The sequence below is a fragment of the Cupressus sempervirens genome, chromosome 5, assembly GCF_028749045.1.
Source record: "Cupressus sempervirens isolate cs-2001-9-10 chromosome 5, ASM2874904v1, whole genome shotgun sequence".
NCBI lineage: Eukaryota > Viridiplantae > Streptophyta > Pinopsida > Cupressales > Cupressaceae > Cupressus > Cupressus sempervirens.
In genome coordinates, this window is record NC_143122.1 from 467,762,131 (window position 1) to 467,775,536 (window position 13,406).

At 31.7% G+C, this 13,406-nt stretch overlaps 1 pseudogene; it reads left to right on the plus strand.

The window, feature by feature from the left end:
• The window catches only part of LOC149556781 (jasmonate-induced oxygenase 4-like), a 70,106-nt pseudogene that overhangs the window by 30,060 nt on the left and 26,640 nt on the right, over positions 1 to 13,406 (plus strand).

The following is a 13,406-nucleotide window of genomic DNA, read 5'->3' on the forward strand; positions in this document are numbered from 1 at the left end:
GCATTTTTATCATGGATTCCTCTTGGTTATATATTTGAATCTCCCCTAGTTTGTTTCTCATCCAACATATATCATCTCATATAAATGTCTTTTGCTCCTTAATTATTTTATTATCACATATTGCTTTAAATAAGAATGTTGAATGCTTTAAATTACTAAAACATAGTGATGTCTATCTTTATGTGTGTCAAGAGTCCTCCTAGTTTGTAATGTTGCTAACCATTTGTTTGTATTTGATACTTACAGCTCTATACTTTGCTAAATCTTTTTCCTATGCCTACTTATAGAAATTTGGCTTTGCAATGCCTAACTAAGGTATCCATCCTTGCATTTATATAGAATATTCTCTCTACTCGTTCATTTAATTGTACTGTGAGTAACTTTACTATAGTAGTAAGGTTCTTTTTTATTTTTTCTCCTTGCATGCCTAATTGGTAGTCTCTATTTAGGTTGCAGCACTCAATTTTGGGTACTTCTATGATGTACAATTTGTGAAGCTTTATACAATCTTCATGGTGCAATTGTAGGTAGTGTGAATGAAATTTCTACAATTTGTGATTTTAGGTGGGTTTTATTTATCTTCTTGTAAATACAAGAAAATTGTGACACATTCATGTCTAAAAGGAGTGACTAAAATCACAGTTGTGTCAGTTAACTAGTCTCAATGAAAATGAGCTGAGAAATAATCATGAGCTTGATTTGTACTCTTTATTAGATTTTGGGTTGACAATGCCTTGCTTCCATTGAGGCTATTAACACCATTGATGTTTGATTTCCAAGCACACCTAGAATTATCTATATCATTCTTAAAGCTAGGACCAAGAGCCACATGTCAGGTGGCAACAATTCACCAAGATTACATGCTTAGCAATTGAGGGTGAAGCAAAAGACAATGAAGTTACCTAATGATTTCAAATGACCCAATAATAGGGTCATATGTAGAAATTCTATATAGGCATACTATAACTATAGGTTCTTTATGCACCTAAAATGTAAAATTGAATGACTAGAATGGTGATTGAGCACCAAACACCCAAAATGTAAAATCAAAAGACTAGAATTATGAGTGCATTCAATAGGAAGTAGTTTATTTGTTTCAACTTTTCTTTCCAAATGTTTGTGTCTAGATGAGTTGTCTAGGCTACTTCTACATTAACTAAGGAATGTTAGTATTTTTGAAACCCTACAACATCTAAAGATTGTGTTGTCTTCAATTGATTAAGGAAGTTCACTACTTTTGAACTTAAGTTTCTACAACACATCTCTCTTTTGTCAGCATTAAGCACAAAACAAATTAAAAGTAGAGTGACATCATTAAAATAGTAAATACAAAACAAATTAGAAATTGGAGTAGCATCATTAAAAACTTGAAGAAGAAAAAAATCTAGAGGAACATCATTAGATACTTTTTAAACAAAGTGCCACAGCATAAAAAATTTCAGCTAGCATATCCACGCGTTGGGGTTGAAAACCTAGTTAGTAGACAAACTTTTCTTCTACTTAGTATTTCTCATAGCAAAGGAACACACAATTGTCATGTCTAGCTTTGCCTCATGAAATCTAACCTCACATTCAAGAAACAAAGAGACATGACCTTTACTTTTCTTATCCTTTGTATTCAAACAAAGTCTTTGAAATCCTTAAAAGAAATCTTACAATCATTATGAACTTTGAACAATGTGGGCTCACTTTATATCCCATATTAGAAACTTATTTTATTATTTTCTGGAATCCATTCAGATTAAAAACATGATAGAAGTTTCTATATTATCTTATTAAAGAGCTCGAAGCACTTTTTTGGGTATATGTGACCAAAAATATGTACAAAAGTCTTTAACAATTTTATGAACAAATATACATAATCATAAGTAGCACATAATTCCTTCTTTTTTTAGCTTGTGGCAAATGATATGGAACATAATAAAGATTATTTACATAATTCCTTCCTTTTTCCTTCAATCCACTTGGAGGATATTCTCCATAGTCAATCTCTTCTTTTTGTGCATATCCTTTACAAACTAAGTTTCCTTATTCCTTTTGACTTCACCATAAATATGATGACTAAGGAACATTACCCTAGAAGGGACATGTCCTTTCCTAGGTCGGCCAAGAATGTCTCTTACAAATAGGTGCAGACTGTCTCTTACAAATCGGTGCCTATTTAGGATTTAGACAAGGTAACACTTAACTAATCTTTGTTAGTGTTTAGACAAACAAGAATTAACCTAAGATAGATGCCAATTATCTAGAGGATAGTATAACATATTTATAGGTTTTCAAAGCCATCATTTCTATAATCAAATCTATACGATCTATTTTATCTAAATAGTAAGATTATGAAGTTATAGAATTTACATTAATTAAGTTTATTTTGTGTATTTATATAAATATCTTATTTTCTATATTCTTGTTGAGCACCAAGTCCCTATCAAATTTTTGTGCTGCAAGTTTTAGTTGAGTTCAAGTTTTCATACTAAACTTGGTAGATTTGTTTTCCATTGAGTTATTCCTTTGTATATTTATACACATGAAAATGTGTATTATCACATTTTATTTCATAGAATTGACTCCCTCATTAGATTGTACCTAGGCATTTTTGCAAGCAGCATGATTATTTATTTATAGACATGCTAAAACTGATTGTAATAGGTGCTTGTGAAAGTCTAGACATAAATAGTAAGGTGAGCTCTGCATTGGTTGAGATTGTTACACGAATTTAGATTTGACCATGCTACCTTCTTGCCAAGGTAAAAGATCAATTATTTTAGCCCAACATTAGTTCACATAAGGTAATTGTTTTGGTTGAGCATTTATGAATGTGCAATATTGTCCTGATTATATTCTTTGTTCTATGTTCCATTTTTTTTTGGAGTAATAGTAAGGATCTTTATTTTTGGAAATCTATGAGAAACATATCCTATGCCAATAATTAGATGAAGATAACCTTATCTATTTGCAAAAGAAGGAAGATGATAAATAGAACCAGGTAGAATAGAAAATCAAATGAAATGATGGGAGGCATGAAGTAGAGGAGAATCTATGTTGTGAAAGACTATGCATTTAAGATGTGTAGTTTTGTTTTGTTGTTAATTATTAATCTCGTGTCCATCTCATGTTTTCTTTTGTCCTCCACATTTCACAGTTGACCAGTTTAAATAATTTTACTTATGCTAAAGAAAAATGGTATTTTAGATGTTAGACAAGACTTCTAAATATGAAATAGCAAATAATTCTTGATAAGAAGTAAGCCATTTTGAAGTATACTACCAATGCTACTAGCTTTTCTGTTTTGTAATTATTATTAAGCATTTTACTTTATCTTATGTTTGAATAGTTGTTCTTGAATCTATGACTATTCTTCATTCATATTTGATCTAGGATTTTCTTTTATATTCCATCTTTCATAATAGCCTATGTATTTGGTTTATTTAAGCTAAAGCTTGATGCATTGCTTTAGTAGGTTTAGCATATTTTTTCCCTTTTCCTTCAACATGGAATGAAGAGCCAACTTCTAAAATCTTAGTGGTTGCTCAGTAAAAAGAATTAGGTCCCCCGTTCACTAAAGCTTCCCATAGGTAGTTAACCAAAAATTATTTTTAGTTATCAACATGAGTTTTTAGTAATAATATCCATGAAAACCTCTTCCTCTAGATTATTATACATTACCTCTATTGAAAAGTTCAAATGCTTTTATTTATTATGAATGCATGATAATAATAAAATAAAAAAAAGCCAATATTTCCCACATCAAGCAAAATTTCTCAATAAGTAAAATTAGTCCTTATAAGAATGAAGCCAAAATAATACATATTGGAGGTTGTTTGGGTGCATTTTTCTCTTAGTAATATGAAATATTATTAAAAACCTTTTGCTATGGATTTTTCTTGACTTCTATTTAGGGAGGTATCACATCATCAAATCTAGCCACCAAAGCAATGGGAGCACATCATGCAGAGGTGGTTGGACAAGCCTTGGTTGGGGTTCCCCTATGGCAGCTAGGACCTGAAAGTAGACACCTTGGTGTTTCTTATATTGTATTTCTATGTATTTCAAAATATGCAAATAAAATCCCCCAATCTATAAGTCTACTCCCATATAAGTACTAATAAGTTTTCCTATAGGTAATGTTGGGGGTAATGATGCATTGGCTCATATAGTTAAGAATTGGGTTGTTCCAACAAGATCTTCAACGAAAGATCTTCTTTTGGTAAGAGCTGGTAATCATTACATGGGTTTCTTGTAAAACTTAAGAGATTATTTGCTGGAGAATACTAATTTATTTCTTCAAGAAGCCAAAAGACATCAATATGTTGTTGGAGCATTCAATGTATACAATCTTGAGACAGCTGCAGCTATTATAGTTGTAGCTGAGGCTGAAAAAAGCCCAACTATTTTGCAAGTTAGGTTATTTACAATTTTGTTTTTAAATTTTTATAGGATGATTTAGCCAAAAAATTCCAAAAGACAATTAGAAGATAATTTAACAAAAACAGTGATTGGGATTAAGGTTATCAACATCTAGTGACCCCTATTACTCCTTTAGTACCAAGTAAATCTATAACAATGCTTAGACTTCCATCTCTTCTATGACTACACTTCCATCAAACTCCTCACTACATGACTTGTTTTCTTCTTAAGCTTTTATATAATTCAAGCCACAATTAAAGGACACCCAAGGTGATGTCTATTTGTTAGTATAATAATCAAAACTAATGACAATTTTACTTTCTTAATAACATAGTTGTACTAGGTAGCCTTTTTGGAATGACATGTTTCTTTTGGTCTCTATTGATTTGATTTATTCTTCTTGTATTCACAGATCCATCCAAGTGCCCTAAAGCATGGGGGAGCACATTTGGTTGCATGGTGTATCTCTATTTTAGAGCATTTTGCTATATGTATCCAGAGAGCGTATCATGTTGTGTACATCAAAATATCATTGTAAAAACAATTAAGCTATTTTTGCATTTTGGAATTACTTGTTTTATGGAGCAAATAGGTTCTTATGAATATTACAAGAGATCTTAGAAAGGAAAATCATGCATGGAACAGAAGGCAGTGTCCTTGCAAAGTCACATAAAATAAAATGGAAGTGTAATGTATATATAGAACAATATTATTAAAATATTTTGAAGTGCAACAGCAAAAATTTGTGTGGTAGGAAGTAATATGTTCCAAGTATTTCTTTGACCATATCACTACTATCAAATCATGACACATTAAACCTTGTCCATTTTCAAGTTTGAATTTACTCTGTCATAGGGTCAAAAGACCCAAGAGTATTCTAAATATTATGTAAAGGTAAATGGAAAACAATCCCCTAATGCATATCCACAAGGGGCTTCTTGTACAATATTTCAATATCAAGTATAGATATTACTTAAAATACTACCACTACTTTCTGTTCTATTTCTCCTCAATGATTTGCTACTACTTTTTGAGCTAACAAGTGTTGGTTCTTTGGAGCACGTGATTTGCATAAGTAGCTATGAAGATGCTTTACAATTTATTTAGCTCTTAAGCTTGAAGTTCAAGGAAAATGAATGATCTCATGTAGGATGGCATCCATAAACTAAAATTGATCATTCTCTATCCTATTTAAATGTGAAGTGAAATTTTTTCAGTAGAATTACATAATGAATTATCCCAATTTTATTCTTTGATAGTTAAATTTGGCTCATTTCTGAATAATGCTTAACATAAAAGTTACTTTGATAGGTCCCTATCACAATGCATATTGATCATGGAACTGAAAAGCATGACTTGATTGAGACTTTGGAGATGGTATGTTATATGCAATGGTATCACAAAACTTTTTTAGATTCATAACATCTCTTAGTATCTGAATAAATGATTCAGTCGAACCTTATAGAAAGAAATGAATCATACAGTAGCATGCTTGTGTTGTCACCTGTTCCATGGTGAGATCATTATAGTTGCTGCATTTTTTTTGTACAATGTAATTATTTCCATCATAACTTATGAAGTCTTTTGGAGGTATCAGATTTAAATCCTCGTAGTACATTGAATGATTATCTTTGTATGTGCAAAAACATTCATAGACTTATTTTTGTGTATATGATTATTTATTAGCGTGTTGACTCTGTAATGGTGGATGGTTCACATATATCTTTTAGTGAGAATATTTCATATACTAAACAAATAACAACCATGGCCCATGCAAAGAACATTACACTTGAAGCTAAACTAGGGCAACCATTAGGTACAGAAGATAATTTGACAGTTGAGGAGTATGAGGCAAAGCTTACAGATTTGATCCAGGTGAGATGATTCAAGGATTCATATTTTTATAATCCTTCATATAGCTTACTACTATGAAGAATCATGTAAAGCATGTTGTAACTGTTAGTCATTACATTTGAAAAGATTATGTTCTACTCAGCTCTAATTTCCTTTGTGTATTTCAGGCTTTGTTAAAGATTTTTGTACATATTTTTTATCACATATACCCAAACAAGTGCTTCAGGCTCTTTAATAAGATAGTGTAGAAACTTCTCTAATGTTTTTAATCTAAATGGATTCCAAAAATAATTTAAATAAGTTTCTAATTTGTTTTTAAATAACATTTTTTTATGATTTTAATGATGCTACTCTAACTTTTAATTTGTTTTGTGCTTGTGATGTTATTTTTTATTATTTTTCCTTTTTTTGTTGTCAAAAGCTTAGTAAATTCTTGAATGCTTTTGTAATTCATAGTTGTGTGGTTTTGTATTTGACCAGGCTTTTTATGTTGTTCTACAAAGCTGGGTTTCAAAAAAGTTCATCAGTGAATGGTAAGAAGGCATTTTTTCTATTTATTGCACTGCACTTTGAAACCTATTGATCTATAGACCTTTCATTTGTTTCAAATTTTAGTTCTAATAAAAATTTGGGGCTTTGTTAATCTATGTTGAAATGTGTACTAGATGATTTTGTGGGATTGAAATGTTGAATACAATTTGGTAGTGTGGTTATGTTTCAAGTTGCAATAACTTTCTATATCACTTGGTGGTTTGTTCAGTTTTTCAATGGTTTCTTTAAACCAATATATATGAGGTTGGGACTAAACATATTTGGTATGCTTCTCAAATTCCTCTTCCCTAATTTTAGTTTTCAAGCCTAGACTTAATAAACAAATTTTTTGCAAGTAATGTTGTATTGATTTTTATATGTTATGTGCTTTGTGCTTGCAATATAAATGTGTGTGGGTAGGTACAATTTCATCAATATACATATATGTTAACATCTATTTATATTTAAGTTATGTTCAGCTAGATGAGCTATTGCTTGTAGTGAACCCTTCCTTGATGCACTTCTCATCTACACACTATAGGAGCTGAAGATTAGCCCAACACTTCATGATCACCTACAACAACACAAGAAACCCTCCATGAGAGTATGCAAGAAATGATCTTGCTTGGTATCATGATCTATTTTAATAGAGTGTTCAAGGGAATGTGTCTATTTTGTCTATTTTGATTTCTATTTATTTGGTGTTTATTATTTGTGATTTGGGTTTCATCATGACAATATTGATGAGTGTATCCTAATTAGTCTCTAGATTTGTGATAAACATGTGTGAAAACCATGAGAGGTGCCTTTCATTAGTTACGCGAGTTGGGCTTATTGTAGTTGAAAGTGTGAAAGTTTTTACATGTTTGCACTAAAGAAGGATGCTGGGAATTAGTCCTTAAATTTATATTAGGTTTTTAAGTATGGTTTAAATTATAAATATCACACATACAATTTAGGATAACATAAAATTCTTTTGTTTTACAATTGTGTTTTTTAATTTTCAAATTTGATTATCATTTATAAAAACTTGGTTATTGACCTCCTTCTCCACTCACACTAGTTTTCTTTTTCATTTTAAGCCTAGCAAAAGACAAATAAGGAAAAGAAGTGAAAGCTTAATACCCTAGCTTGAAAGTTGTCATTAGTTGGCTATGGCAGTCATCAAATTTTCAAGACATTTAGAAATGCACACACATGAACCCTAGATCCTAAAAGCAAGAGATGAAAGGTGGAACTTAGAAGCTTGAACTGGGAAAGGTTAAGATGCATGTGGAAAATATGAAAATGGGAGACTATAGTCACTATTGTACACATAGCAAAGTTTAACATATAAATTTTGTTCAGATGTTCTTCTATTTGCAATGTTGAATATAATTGTTTTAGTTTTTTGAGGCTGATTATAGTGATGCATTGGCTAAAAGTTCTACAGATAGTGATGATCTAAAATCTATGAAGAGGAAAGCCATATTTAATACTTGATCTGTTATACTTTCATTTCAATATTCTTAGCTTCTTTCAAGTATTCTATAAAGTAGTTCACATGCCTTGTATGATTTGACATTTTGCATGCATCCTACACTCTCTCATCCTTCTAATGATGGATTACAAAGAGTGATCTAAAACAATGATGCTGAAAAACACACACAATAAAATCCAAAATGAACTTGCATTACAAATGTTTTACAAATGTATTGTAGAAATCTGATATTGTTAATTTTGCATGCATGTCTACCAGGACAATCACAACTTAAACATATATAAATCTTGATTTATATATGTTTAAGTTGTGATTTTCCTGGTAGACATGCATGCAAAATTAACAATATCAAATTTCCACAATCCATTTATAATGCAAGTTCATTTTGGATTTGATTGTGTGTGTTTTTTGGCATCATTATTTCAGATCACTCTCTATAATCCATCATCAGTTGAATGAGAGAGTGCAGGATGCATGAAAAATGCCAAATCATATGCAAGGCATGTGAATTGTTTTATAGAATGCTTCAAAAAAAATTACACCCAAGTGTTGGTCAAAATTTTGACCAATGCTTGATAGTTTTCTACCAACATTGGTCAAAATTTTGACCAATGCCAAAAAAATTTCTACCAACATTGGTCAAAATTTCAACCATTGCCAAAAAGTTTTCTACCTTATAGTGGTCAAAATTTTGTCCAACTCCTAGCAAAAACAACATCAAGAGTTCTAGAAGTTTTGACCTATGTATTGGTCAAAATTTCAACCAATTCATGGCAGTTTTCCACCAAACATTGGTCAAAATTTTAACCAATTCTTGGTAGAAATAGTAGCCAACATTCTAAAAGTTGTCAACCAACATATTGGTCAAAATTTTGACCGACCAGTAAATTGGTCAAAATATAGACCAACCTGGGTCAAAATTTTTACATATATTGGTCGAAAAATGGGGTCAAATGCACTCGTCCAAGGTTTTCCTACTTAATAAATAATAGTGTTATGAGTTCTCTATGTGTATGGTTATACTTATTGTACAAAATTGTTGGTTTATTTTCATATGCAAGTTATAAAGTAATTAACAATACTCAATTGTGGAAGTTTGTAGAATATTGATTTACACCCCCTCCCCCCATTATTATCTATTTCTAACAATTGGTATCAGAATGTAGTTAGTTTGAAGAGGCTTAATAGCTTAAGTAAGATCCCAGTGAATATGGAATAGTTGAAGAAAAATCTTGAAGAATCTCTTGAATAGAATGATCTTCTTACTAAAGAAAGAGATAACTCAAAAGATATATACAGAGATGCAAAAGTTTACATTGGAAAACTAAAAGATGAAATTGATGATCTAAAATTTGGCAAGGAATCTTCTACACTAATAAGTGTTAATGATGATACAAAAAATATCAAGAAAGAGAATGAGATCTTGAAACATGAGTTGAAAATTGTTGAACTGAAGTTTTTGATTAAGTAAAATAGGTTTAACAGGGATCCTGAAACCCAAAAGTTTTTACATAATATCTGAAATAGAAATAATAAGTAAAGTCCAGCTATAATGCAACTACTTATAAAAAGCCAAAACCAAAAGACAAGCCCATGGCTAGGAAACAAAAGCCAGCAACCCTAGATAAGGATGAAACAAAAAATGAAAACTAAAACTATTAGTTCTCCCTATCTAGAACTTGCAAAGTCTCTACAACTTCATTGGCCCTTCGATTGTCCACGCCCACTTGGTCCTAGTTTTGATCATCCATTGATCCCTTGGTCTCTTTCATTTCTCCCTTAGCTTGTCCAAAGTCCATATTGGCCTTATCTTCTTTTTCCCTACCAAATCTAGCATCCTTCAGTGATTCACCCAAACTATTGATATTCTTATTCAAGGTGTTCAAAGTTGCAATCACCTGATTAGCTAGGTTTTGATTAGAAGTCTCCATCCTTTGAACTCTTTTTTCAACCTTTGAGATTTGATCATCCTAGTTAGCATGGCATCCTTGGTTGCTACTTCTCATATAGTCGTCCTTCTGGCTCCTTTTCGCCTTGAGCTCTTATATCTCATGAAATAGCCACTTGATAGAGCAAAAGTTATCTATCATGTTGTTTTTAGCATTATTGAGCAAATTGAGCCCATATTCTCTTGCATTGTCAAAAATTGCAACCAAAGCTAGGTTGATAAGTTCATCAAAATAGATTTTTCCATCTTTATCGTCCATCACTTGGGGGTTCATCATCTCCCTGACAATCCCCATCTTCACTATTTTAGTGTTGAAATTTCTCCATGACCTCCTCTTGTCTTTAAAAACCATCTCCCCACTATCTTCCACTAGAAATATCTTCCTCTATGGTGAAAAAATAGAAGGAACAGGGCCCAAAATCATAGGAATCTGGTCTTTTGTTTCTTCTAGTAGTGAAGCCTCCTCGGCCTTCCTTTTCTTGGGGTTCCCTAGCATAATTGTCATATCCTCCTCAACCTTCTCACTATCCTCCCCCTTCATCTCTTCCTCCAACTCTATTTCCTCTTCTTTAGCATTATGCTCCTCCTCCTCCTATTCCTCAAACTTGGGGGGATCAGGGGTTAAGTCCTAAGGGCTCTTTCTACTAGGAACTAAAATTAAGTCTTAAGACTAGTGGCAATAAGAGTGAACCTAATCTAAAATGTGAGAATGTAGACCATAGATCCCAATTAAGTCAAGTGACATCTGAATTAGATTCTATTAAGATAAAGCATGCAAAGTTGGAAAAATACAACATCATTGTGAAAGGAGAGTTGACACAAACTAAATAGAAGTTAGAGAAACTTTACACAAGTTTTGAGAAAATTAATGAACAAATATTTCATCAAAGACCTTCTTATGACAAGATTGGCCTTAGATATCTTCTTGGAGAAAAGTCAACAAAGAAAGATGATATTAGGATAGAATCAAATTTTATATCATGAATTCCTAAAGAAGAATTCAAGTGGGCTAATGAAGTTGAGAAAACTAATTGACAAAGAAATTTTATGAACTTAGAACAATTGAGCAAGTTGAAGAACTTATGCAAGATGATTCATCCAAAGAGGTAAGACATGAATTCAAAGGTAGATCTTTCACATGCAAAGAAGTTGGACATATGAAGAGAGATTGTACAGGTAAGTATTTTAAACCTATTACTAATTTCTATTGTTATAATTGTCATGGTTATGGACATAAGGCAGTAGAATGTAAGAAACCTAAGTTTTTTGATAATAAGAATAGTAGAATGTTTAGGAATACTAACCCTATAGGTAATGGAAGAAGTATATCACAAAGTAGATTAATGATGGAGAGAAACCTAGTGGTGAGAAAAAGTAGTTTGTTTATTACAAATGTAACAATCCTGGACATATTACAAGGAATTACAAAATAGTTGAAAGCTAGAAGGGGAACAATCAGAGGAGAAATGCACCTGTATGTTAGTTATACAATAACTTTGGACACATAGCAAGATTCGATAGAATGGATAGAGGGAACTTTAAGAGGAACCCTAATCATAGAAGGAACAAAAATAGGAATTATAGAAGGAATGAAAATGGAGGTAACAACAGTCATAAAGAAGTAGTCAAGGAACATGTTGAGGAATTCAAAGAAGCATTTATGAAGGCATGTAATCCAAAGAGTTCACAAATAGTATTGGAAGAATAATTCTTTGATGCACCTGATGGAAAATTGAAATCACATATTGTCTGTGACTCAACCTATCTGAATTAAGCTATTTGCACTAGTAGCAAGGCATCATTGGTCAAATTTGATATTAGAGAGAGTTAGAGATTGTGTAATTAATAGTAGGTAGAAGACATAGACAGAAAGCTATGGTTCAACATACAAGTCTTCATGTCATCATAGTAAGTAGGAATTGTAAAATCAAGATCACTAGTAAACAAAGATAGTATTTTGAGTTTGTGGTAGATATGCATGTATTGTGTAGTGTGATTTGAAATAATTTAAGTATCGTGAACAAGATTTTATGTACCATTTTTTCATATGAATTGTCTTGAGCAAATTGAAGAGCAATTTGACAACAATTGAAGTGTGAAGCAAGCTTGTGAAGAAAAAAGTTGCAAAATCCCTAATATCATGAATTTGAGATATTTTATGATGTATTCCATCCAATTTCTTGAAGTTTTTGCAATTATAGAGGAATGGATAGTCAAAGAGTGCATGATGTTAGTGACAGACCAAAGTATGAGTTCAAGAAACACCCATTTGTTTCTTTACTTGATGATCTTGTAGGAGCATTTTTGTAAGTTCTAGGAAATGTGTTACATGTAGAAGATATAAGGAATGATATATACATTGAAAAATTGAGAGTATAGGTGATGAGGAGATTCACAAGGACTTAGAAGTCATGTGTAATAATGACTTATCACTAAAGTCTGAATATGCTCACCTTTAATACTTGAATTTGGTGAGGTATATGCTCTACACGGAATTCAAAAATCACAAGTGGACCCAAATTATATTGAGTAGAATACATGATGATATGTTCTGGTTAGGTGATGTGTATAATTGTCATTGACGATGACCTAATCCACAAAGTCACATGATTTATTGATGAAGGTTGTAATCTTGTTAATGAGAAAAACATCAAAAAATTAGTGGAGACAAACCTAAAAACCAATTTTGATGGAAGAAATATGAGGGTTGATCCTCTTCAAGATAGAGTCAAGTTGTTGACCAAAATATTAGGGTACAAGTTCAACCATAGATCAAGGGTAGACTTTGTACTAGTTGGATTCCTTCATACAACATATGTGATGGTCATTCAAAGTGGAAAGTTAATTTATGCAACATTGTCAAAGTGTAGCTTTTGGACAATATTGCTAAGATAAAGAAAACAAAGAGCATAATATTTTGATTTGAGTCCCTATTGACTCATTTATTCTTTTATATTACTAATATGTTTCTTGGAGTAATCAATTAGGAGAGCAGTGAGTGTGCAATAAAAATTGTAACTCTAAGCTACAGATATAGACCTGAGAATGTCAAAGACATTGATATTGATAGGATGATGAAGAATATTCAAGCTAAGATGAAATTGAGATATAAGATACCTCCCTCTAGGGTAGAGAAGTATAAGATGATTTGTGCTTCATGGTGGAAACTGACAATAGCTGCATGGA